This window comes from Penaeus monodon, chromosome 1, assembly GCF_015228065.2.
Source record: "Penaeus monodon isolate SGIC_2016 chromosome 1, NSTDA_Pmon_1, whole genome shotgun sequence".
Lineage (NCBI taxonomy): Eukaryota > Metazoa > Arthropoda > Malacostraca > Decapoda > Penaeidae > Penaeus > Penaeus monodon.
In genome coordinates, this window is record NC_051386.1 from 58,860,115 (window position 1) to 58,871,538 (window position 11,424).

Here is an 11,424-nt window from a genome sequence, read left to right on the forward strand (position 1 = left end):
GAGAGAGAGGGGTTTTGAGGGGGGGGGAGAGAGAGAAGAGAGTTTTTGTGGTGGTGTGTGTTTGGGGTGGGTGTGTGAGAGAGAGAGAGAGAGAGAGAAGAGAAAAAGAGGGGAGAGGGAAAATGAGAGAAAAGGGGGGGGTTTTGGTGTGTGTGGGGGGGAGAGAGAGAGAGAGAGAGAGGAGAGAGAGAGAGGGGGAGGGAGGGAGGGAGAGAAGAAGAGGAAAAAGAGAGGGCAGAGAGGGGGAGAGAAGAGAAAAAGAGAGGGAGAGAGAAAAAGAAGGAGAGAGAGATAGAGAAGAGAGGATAGAGGAGAAGAGAGAGAGAGAGAGAGAGAAAGAAGGGAGAGGAAAAAGAGAGAGAGAGAGAGAGAGAGGGGAGAAGGAGAAGAGAGAGAGAGAGAGAGAGGAGAGAGAGAGGAGAGAGAGAGAGGTGTGTTTTTTATTTTAGGGGGGTTTGAAGATTTTAATAACTTATTCCCCCCTTTCGTCGGCAAACATACAAAACAATAATAATCTTTTAACCCCTATTCGCTTATATTGATTGTCTAAAAATTACGCTTTTTTGTCCCCCCCATCCCAAAAAAGTAATCACTTTATCTTCATAGCACAAAAACTCACACGAACAGTGTTGACTACGACAAAATGTAGAAAAAGGTAGGAGGGAAAATGGCATCTTACAGCGCAAGGATGTAGTTGGCCCGGGTTTCAAGTATTTACCGGAAAGCATGTGCATCTTTATTCGCAATGCAGTATTTTCCGTGAACTGCAGTCGAAACCGATCCACTACGTCTCTTGCGTTGTGAAGCTAACTCTCACTCATATTTTTTTTTTCTTTCTTCTTTTCTTCTGTAACACATGCCGGCACCACGAAGGACCTGCGCAAGACTACAGCCACCCAAACCCCTTCGTCTGTATTGACCGCCGCTTCTCGATCAAGAACCAAGAAGTCTGAGACACGACAAGGTGCTCTGACATTTGGCTAACGATATCAACGTTTTTGAGCAATGGAGAAACCTTATAACTTTTTTTCCCCTTTTTTTTCTTTTCTTTTTTTGTGACACGGGATTGGCTCCAATTTGCTAGTGGGGCAGACGGGAGGTTCAGGTTGATGGGTCGCGCCGCAGGTTAGGAGGGGAAAAGGAAGGAAGATCGGGTGATGCATATGCAACGGAAAAGGCAGGAGGTCAAGTAATGGGACACAGCACCAGTGGCTAAGGTAGGAAGGTTAAGTGATGGAACACGACACGCACGTGGGAAAAGGCTGCAAGATCAACTACTATGGCAACACTACACAACATCCACCCACAACACCAAACTAGAAAAAAGGAGAGACACTTCACTCGTTATGATGAAGCGGCCAAAGGCATTCCTCGGCTTCTCGCATTTGTCGTCAGGGAAAACTTGCATGATCTAATTTTTTTCCGGGAGAGTGCTTGCTTGCAGTCGCGTTCTGTATGCAAATGTGATTCACGCGATTTCGGAGCTGTTATTGCGTTTCCTTTGGGACTGTCTGGAAAGGCAGTAGAAATGGTGTTTGGATATAATGGCGTGTTCGAACGAATGACTGAACGACGTATGAATGTGTTATCATTATCATCATTAATATGAACTTTTTTCCCGTTTTTTTTCTTATTTTGTATCATTGTTTCATCTCATCATCATCCTTATCATTAGTTATTATCAATGTTATCATTACTATCATTAATATCACTAATATCGTTAATTACCATTATATTACTATTATTGCCATATTTAGTAATATATTACTATGGCATCTTCACAAATATATCATTACTATGGCAATTCCTTTTCAATTATTACCAATATTGTTATAGCTGTCATTATCATGATTATCATTACGATTATCATTAGATATATGATCATTACTGACATCATTATCATCATGAGTACTATTGTTGTTGTTGCTAAAGCCTAAAAAAAAAATCTTACACACTTTTTTCACATTTATCCTTTTTACATATTCTTTTGTTACCGACACAGAGAGTTTTTTTATGAGCATATATACACGTGAATTGAAGTCGATCGCATGTGTTTTACAAAGGTTTCGAAAATGGATTAACAACGTTTGAACGAAATGCACAACGAAATAAAAAAAAAGTGAAAGAAATAAGTAATTAGCATAAATTAATTATACACCAAACACTCTTTGCTTTGCTGTGAATGAACAAAGTCTCATAAGCGGGGGAAAAAAAAATGAAATGGAGACACAGAGAAAAAAAAATAAATTTTTTTCTCTAAGACTTTTAACTTATTTTTTTTTTTCTTTCTTTTACTTCAAATCGGAAAAATTTTACGAAGATGATAGGAAAGGAGGAATAAAAAAAAAAGGAAGAAAAAAGGGGACAAAAAATAGAAGGAGAGGAAAAAGGACGAATGAAGAAAAAAAAAAAAGGCGAATAGAGAAAAAAAAAAAGAAATTCTAACAATACTCCTTTTTAACATCTTTTTAAAATTTCATTGCCAACAGCCTCCCACAAATTTCCCTTTTTCCAACAGTTTCTAAAACATTCCCCTTGCCAACACCTTCTAAATTTATTTGCCAAAATTTTCTAAAACTCCTTTGCCAACAGTAACCACCCTTTGCCAAAAAGAAAAACACTCCTTTTTCCCAAAAGCTAACAAACTCCTTGCCAACAGTAACAAACACTCCTTTGCCAAAGCTAACAACCCCCCTTTGCCAAAGCTAACAACACCCCTTTTGCCAACGCTAAAAAACACCCCTTTTGCCAACAGCTAACAACACTCCTCTGCCAAAGTAACACACTCCTTTCCCAATGTTCTAAAAACATCCTTTCCCAAATAGTTTTAAACAACCTCCTTTGAAAACAGCTAACAAAACCCTTTCCCAACACTAAAAAAACACTCCTTTCCCAACAGCAACAACACTCCTTGCCAACAGCAAAAACATCCTTTGCCAACACCCAAAATATCCTTTCCCAAAGAAACAACACCCCTTTGCCACAGCAAACAACACCCTTTTCCCCAACACTAACAACACTTTTTCCCAAACGCAAAACAACACCTTTGCCAACATAAAAAACTTTTTGCCAACAGCTAAAAACACCCCTTTGGCCAACCTCAACACCCTTTTGCCAAAAGCTAAAAACACTCCTTTGCCAACAGTAACAACCCCCCTTTGCCAACAGCTAAAATCTCCTTCCAAACAGCTAAAAACACCCTTTCCCAACAGCAACAACACTTTTTTCCCAACGCAACAACATCCTTTCCCCACAGTAACAATACTCCTTTGCAACCCGCTAAACAAAACCCTTGCCAACAGCTAAAAACACATTTTTCCAAATAGTTCTAACAACCCTCCCTCCCAACAGCTAACAACACCCCTTTTGCCAACAGCTAACAACATCCTTTCCCTGATGCGATTTCCCTGAGTGTTGTTATTGTTTTCCTCTCTTTCTTTCTTTTCCAAAATTATTAAATAAAATATTAAAAATAATATAATATATATTATATTTTATTAATATTTTATATATATTTTTTTTTTTTTTTTTTTTTTGGCGGGCTGGGAATGTGATGAAAGACTTTAAGTTTTTTATCGTTCTTTAGAAAGAAAAAAAAGGGAAAGGGGTTTAACAGATATAAAAAGGAGAAATAAGGGGATAACGACATAAATAATGGGGGAAAAGGGATAACAGATGTAAAAATATAAAAAAAAAGGGATCATATGTAAAAAGAAAGAAGAAATGGATAGCAAATATAAAAAAAAGAATTGCAAGTGATAACTGATATCAACGGAAATAAGCTAAGAAAAACCAAATAGAACAAGAGTGAGAAAAATAATAATAATAACCGTTTATAAAAGGGAAAGTTTTTTCGGATTTCTCCATATTTCGAAAACGACATCAAACAAACACACAAACAAAGACAATAAAACAGAAAATAATTAATGACACAGTACGCTAAGCATATCAGATTTTTATTATTATTATTATTTATTTTATTTATTTGTGTATTTTTTTATCTATTTATTTATTTATTTATTTTTATCTATCTATTTATTTATTATTTATTTCCCTATTTATTTATTTATCTATCTACTATTTATCTATCTTTTTATCTATTCATTTATTTATCTTTTTATTTATTTACTTTATTTATCTATCTATTTATTTATTCATTTATTTTGTACACGTTATACCATCATTAAAAGTTCAAAATCTATCAAAAAAATACCCTTTTTGGAACTCAGTCGAGCTAATACCACGTAATTCTCTATTACTGTGATACCAAGAGTTACCTTGAGATGTATTTATGGGTAATTGGCGTTGGTTGACGGAAATACCGTGATTTCATTGGGTATTGGGGAAAAAAATCGATGTAAAGAGAGAAGTATATGTGGCGAAATGCACATATATAGGTGTGTGTGTGTTGTGTGTGTGTGTTGTGTGTGTTTGTGTGTGTGTGTGTGTGTTTTTGTGTGGGGTGTTGTGTGTTTGTGTGTGTGTGTTGTGTGTGTGTGTGTGTGTGTGTGTGTGTGTGTGGTGTGTGTGTGTGTGTGGTGTGTGTGTGTGTGTGTGTGTGTGAAATCTCGACCGGGAGGGGACTAATATTTGAATAAATCTATAATCAACGCTTACTAAAAAAAAACAAAAGTATACATATTCTTTTTTTTCGAAATAAAAGATAACATGAACAAATGAAAAAATAACATGAATAGCTAAAAATAAATGAATCTGCCAAGCGAGGAGAAACAGACAAAAAAAAAAAAAAGGCCCAGAGTATAAAAATGATTCAAACAGACACAATAGTATCAAATAACAATAGAAATATATTTTTATATATATATATATATATATATATATATATATTTTTTTTTTTTTTTTTTTTTTTTTTTTTTTTTTTTTTTTTTTTTTTTTTTTTTTTTTTGTCAACACAGCAGCAAGATAAAGAGATGTGCAAAACATCAAAACAAAGCGGCTTATACCCTTGCAATATCTGGTTGTGCAATTGACCAGAATGTACATGTAGACTATTTACAAAAAAAAAAAAATGCATTTTTCTCGTTAATACATTTTGCATTATCCACCTTTGACGAATAGGTATAAACTGAACACAGTTACGAATATGTGGAAAATTTCGTTCAGTGTCTAGCAAATGCATGCCCTTTGTCAGCAACAAGGGCTTGTTGGAATGTTAGCTCAAGATCTGCATCTGGGAAATTGAAGTTGCAAGATTTGAGAAGAGAAAAGAAAAGAAATATATAGAGAGACACTGAAATATTACGATAACTTGTATTATTGAGGAAAGTACGAGTGCTGGTTGAATGATTTGTGTCAAACAATATCTGCTCTACATGACCGCACTGTGTTATTAGGACAAACAAGCCTTTCTTTCATTCTGTATTCATCCAATTTTCGATTTTCAGTTCTGTTCTCTGCAACATTTCAGCAGAAACTCAACACGTAAGTTCCCTCTCAAAATTTACACCAACAACAAACATCAAAGGAAAGGGAGGTTGCAACAGTCCCTTGCGAATTTGGGAGGTTGCACATGGACATAGATGCATAATCGGTGATAAATGAACGTTATGGCGAGATTCTATGGGAGTTATTTTAGGGATTAATTTTTAGGGATTTTTAAGGGTTAATTTTTAGGGACCAATTTCCCCGAAAATATTTGTATATTTACTCACGTTTTTGCGGAGCAGTTATAATGGTGAGGATGGTGATGATAGCGCCTAAGATGATACGTGTAATGATTGTGGTGGTGTTTGTGATGATGATAATAATAATCATGATAATAACAAACAATACTAATAATAATCGTAATAATAACAAACAATATTAATAATAATCATAATAATAACAGACACAATACTAATACTAACCATCATTACAATCATAATAATCATTATCACGCTGGAATGGGTTCTAAAAGATGCATATAATAATACCAAATGTTGATTCCTCTCTCTCCCACGCTCGAGATTACACCTGCACAGACTCTCGGGATTTTTGCAATAGATTTGGTTTATCTGTTTCTTGGTTCATTTGCTTGTGAATTACGGGCCTTCATGAATTCATTGCAGCGTTGGTGATGATAGGAATACCAGTCGTACTTTTTTTTAGTGGTTCCTGGTGACGGATAGTAGATAAATAATTTATTTATTTATTTTCACATATATATATATATTTTTTTTTTTATGGGAAGTTTAGGTAGGAGGGGTAACTAGGGTATTTCGTGGGCGTGGTCAAGTAGGAACAGGAAGTTAGGGAACGCGAGAGAGCGCCGGAATATTAACATTTCCGCGCTCTCAAAGCTGGATCGTAACTGCCTATAGTGCGGTCTCTCAATAATAAATAAATAAATCAAAATATAAAGAACTGGCAACTCAGTCAGATTCTGGAATGTCCCGATTCGCCAAGTATCTTTTCCAGTCTAATCAGCTGATACCTAATATTTATATACAGTGATGGGCAGTATCGCGATACCATTATTGATCGATACTTTTGTATTGGTATTGGTATCGCCTTTCGCAGACTCAGTACCTGCCTCGCTTTATGGGAATTACTAAGGTTTTTGTCACAAAAAAATGATACACTCACATTCATAAACTGCAAAATGATCTGCAAAATGATCATCATTTAATACGTGTGTGTGATTTTGATTAAGGATAAGGATAAGTCCGATATGCGAAGCTTAGCCTCGCCCGGGCTATGAGGGGAGCCCGGCCTGTGTCGACTACTGCCGACTCGCTCACGTGTGTCAGCTGGTGCTGACTCGGCTGAACCGAGTCCTTGCCCGCCGTGGTGCCCAGCCGCAGCAGTAACCTCCAGGCGACAGTTGCAACTTCTCGCGCGAACCGCCGACCCCTCGGATGAGAGGCCGACACGTTACCACTGTACTAGCCCGGAGACTGATTTTAAATTGATTCTCTTTTTTATAGAGGAATATGAGTGTGAAAGTTGCCATATAGTCAATAATTTTAGGCAAAATATCGTACGTGAATGCTCTTTTCATCATACAATATATCAAATCTATATACTACATACTATACATAGCATGTTGATAGCATCTGCAACGTTATTCAACAAGATGGCAGCTTTGTAATTCAGTGTTGCACTTACTTTTTGCATCCAAGTCAAACATTTAGGCAGATTTGGTATTTCCTTACAATAAGGTATCGCAAAATAACTTATCGGCGATACTCGTACTGACATCGGCATCGCTTTAACAGTCAACGAAGAAACGAAAAATCGGTTTACGCAATTTTCAAGTAGAGTTATATCGATATCGCCTTAGCCATTTCCGTGCCCCGATGGTCATCACTGCTCGTTTTTTCCATATGTTTGGTATTTTGGTAATTTTTAAAACACACGTACGACTTTTGTATTGCTTTATACTTTTTTTTGTGTATGAGAGAGAGATAGACGAGAGAGAGAGAGACTTTGCGAGTCGAAGAAATTTAGTCTATTTTGAATTACCGTTTCTTTTTCTTCTTCCGCTTCTTTTATGTTCATGTTCATGTTCATGTTCAGTTCATTTTTATTTTCATTTCATTTTTTTTTTTTTATTTTTTTTTATTATTTTCATTTTTTATTTTCATTTTCATTTTCATTTTCATTTTCATTTTTTTTTTCCTTTTCTTTTTCTTTTTCTTTTTCTTTTTCTTTTTCTTTTCTTTTCTTTTCTTTTTCTTTTTTCTTTTTCTTTTTCTTTTCTTTTTCTTTTTTTTTTCTTTTTCTTTTTTTTAATTTTCATTTTTTTTTTATTTTTCCTCCTTCTTCTTCGTCCTCTTCTTTCTTTCTTTCTTTCCTGAGTTTGAACGGAGTGTAGGTTAAAAAAAGGCTAGAAGGAGGCCCGTCTCGCTAAGATAAGAAATATTCCTTATTTTGGGCCACTTTAGTTTAGTTAGCGGTATGAAAAAAAATCCAAAGATAACTACATATATCCTTCAGTAACGAAAAACGTACTGAATCATAATACAGATATAAAAGCTATGAATGAGAATGATTATTTTCACAATAAAAAGAGATGTATGTGACTGTTTTCGATCATATCTTCGTCGGAAATACACATGACATGTGTATATAATCGAAACCGGTCAAAAAGATCTCTTGTTTTGTGAAGATATTCATTCTTATTCCTACCTTTTCTACAAATGCAGAGGTTGTCCTGCATCGAATACCCAGCAAAGAAAAAGGAACTCGCAATCAAAAATATAATCAGATCTTAGTGACATTTGGGAAACAAACCCTAAAAAATATTAAGAAAATCGTATTGAATTTCTCTTCCCCTTTTTGGCTCTATGAATCTACACCTTCGCGTCTAAAAAACAGAATAATAATTATAAGGCAATAGCAAGTTCCAAGACTGCCTGAATAGCTACAGAAGACACGTTATCAGAATTCATGTTGGGTGGATCAAAATCTTTGTTAACTGGATATCGATGGGGGATCCTGTGGGGTAGATGATTGGTAGATTGGTAGATTTCGGAGTTATTCGATTTCGTTGAGGAGAATCAAATTGCGTACAGAGTTTCACGAGAAAATCATCAGTCATAGCAAAAGATAAATTTGAATAATGCCAAGCCAAAAGATTTTAAATAGTCAGTCATACCAATTCTTACATAATCCAAAAGATAATCTTTTCCCCCAAACGTGTAGGATTTTGAAAAAATTGGGTAAGAAGCTGTCAGATTGAGGGAAATTATTTAAATCCTGTTAGTGAAGACTTTTGACTTTTTGTTTTTTTTTTTTTTTTTTTTTAACTCCCTCTTTTTATTATTATGATTTACGAAAAGTTTTTTTTGTTTTTTCTGAATCGTATATTATTAATTCATTCAATTCGTCCAAACTGTAGTGTCGCCTTAATATATCTATATATATTCTCTCTCTCTCTCTCTATTCATCTATCTATCTATCTATCTATCTATCTATCTCTATTTTTCTCTCTCAATTCATTCTCTCTCTCTCTCTCTCTCTTCTCTCTCTCTCTCTCTCTCTCTCTCTCTCCTCTTCTCTCTCTCCCCTCTCTCTCTCTCCCCACTCACTTTCATTCTCACTCTCTTATGCTCCTGTTGTATTCATGCATATTTTTTGCATATTGTTTCCCCATAAAAAAATATATATATATCTGCAGTATCAAACTTGTTGAACTCTGTATTGAGGCTATTCTTTTTTTATAGGCGTAAATGTACGTTCATTAAACAAATTTCTGCCACAACAGCTTTGAAACTGGATTAGAATCTGTCCACATGTGTAAATAAAGTATTCAACAAAAGGGCACAATTTAGACAACAAACTACATAAAGTGATGCTTGATCACGCAAATTATATCAAACGTTACACACGCCCTCGTTTTTGTACACAGCTTTTTTGGAATCACAGGAAAAGTGGTAGAGAATTTTACGTTGCTCGCTTTTAGATGAATGTCACGTTGCTCGCTTGTAAATGAAAGTCCCCGGTGCTCGCTTGTAAATGAATGTCACGTTGCTCGCTTGTAGATGAATGTCACGTTGCTCGCTTTTAAAAGAATGTCACGTTGCTCGCTTGTAAATTGAATGTCACGTTGCTCGCTTGTAAATGAATGTCACGTTGCTCGCTTGTAAATGAATGTCACGTTGCCCCCGCCCTTGTAAATGAAAGTCACGTTGCTCGCTTGTAAATGATGTCACGTTGCTCGCTTGGTAAATGAACGTCACGTTGCTCGCTTGTAAATGAAGTACGTTGCTCGCTTTTAAATGAATGCACGTTGCTCGCTTGTAAATGAATGTCACGTTGCTCGCTTGTAAAAGAATGTCTAAAAAAGAACCCAACAAAGACCATCCTTGGTTTTATTATGCAATTTGACTCGACTGTTTTGGGGCACTGCCAGCGGTAGTCCCGTCTTTTAAAGGATTCCCTGGTATTGGGAAACTATACAACGAGAGAAACCCGTTATGTGACTATTTATATGCAAATTTATCCGTCCATAAATCTGTGTGTGTGTGTTGTGTGTGTGGTGTGTTGTGTGTTTTGGTGGGGTGTGTTGTGTGTTGGGGTGTGTGTGTGTGTGTTTGGGGTGTGGTGTGCGTGTGTTTTTTGGAAAATGAGAAAAAAGAAAAGAAAAGAAAAGAAAAAAAGATTTTGGAAATAATAATAGGAGCAAATAGAATGATAATGAGGAGGAGAAGAAAGAATAATATGAGGAGGAGATGGAAATGACGATATGGTGTGTGGATGTAATATTATTTTTCAGTATATATGATAATGATGAGGTGTCATGCGATAATGAAGACGCGAAGACGAGGAACATGATTTTGCAGATAAAAGTAATGATCGAGATAATGGCGATAGTGAAAACAATAGCATTAATGATAAAAGGATACAAGAAACAAAATTTTTTTTTTTTTTTTTTTTTTTTTTTACATTTCTGAGCACGATAAAAGACCCAAAGAATAATAATGTAGAACAAAACAAACTGATCCGTACCATTGCAATATCTGCTTGTGCAATTGCCCATAATGCACACGCAGACGAGACATAAAAGCATAAATATTTTCCGTTAATACATTCTGCATCACCTTGCGTTGGGCGAGTTTTGCAACACGGGATTCCAGGAAAGTTTTGGCAATGGCTGGCAACGGATGCTTACAAAAGAAAAGAAAAAAAAAAAAAAAAAAAAAAAAACATTACTAGAAACGAAAAAAAGAAAAGGAAAAAGGTGTTAATTCAGATTTCGAAGAAAGAGAAAAAATGAGATAGAGGAGGAGTATTAGGGTTTGAAAATGGTCCACCGATGGATATTACCTAAAGACATTTACAGTTCCTTTATTGAGAAATATTGGGACGAATAATAGAGTTTTGGGTTTAAACTTAATCCTAACAAACTCACCATTCATTTTATTCATAATGTAAATAATTTTCTCTGACTCGGCTAAGTAAATGTGATCTGAGAAAAGTTGATCAGAAGGAAAATCAGCTGAAAGGAAATCAGTCGATTGAAACCAGCTGATCAGAAGAAAATCAGCTGATGGAAGATAATCAGCTGATTTCCTTCCAATCAGCTGATCGTAAGGGAATCAGTTGATCGAAAGGAAATCAGCTGATCGGAAGGAAGTCAGCTGCTCGGAAGGAAGTCAGCTAATAGGCTGGAAATCAGCTGATTGGAAGGATTTCCGTTGTTTTACCGGAAAACAGCTGAATGAAAACTGCCGAACGGACGAAACCAGTGGACTGAGAGGATCACGTTATAAACAAATATACTACTATCTATGAAATTATTTTGAGTTTAGTGGAATTATCTTGTTGAGTGTCATACATCTAGTCCATATCACACAGTCTCATTACTCCCACAAAAATAATATATACACCTTTCCTTTTGGTTCATTTTATATCTCGAATCCAACGTACTGTGCATTACTGGTCGTTTTAATCACGTAATAATAGGCATTATGATTTAGT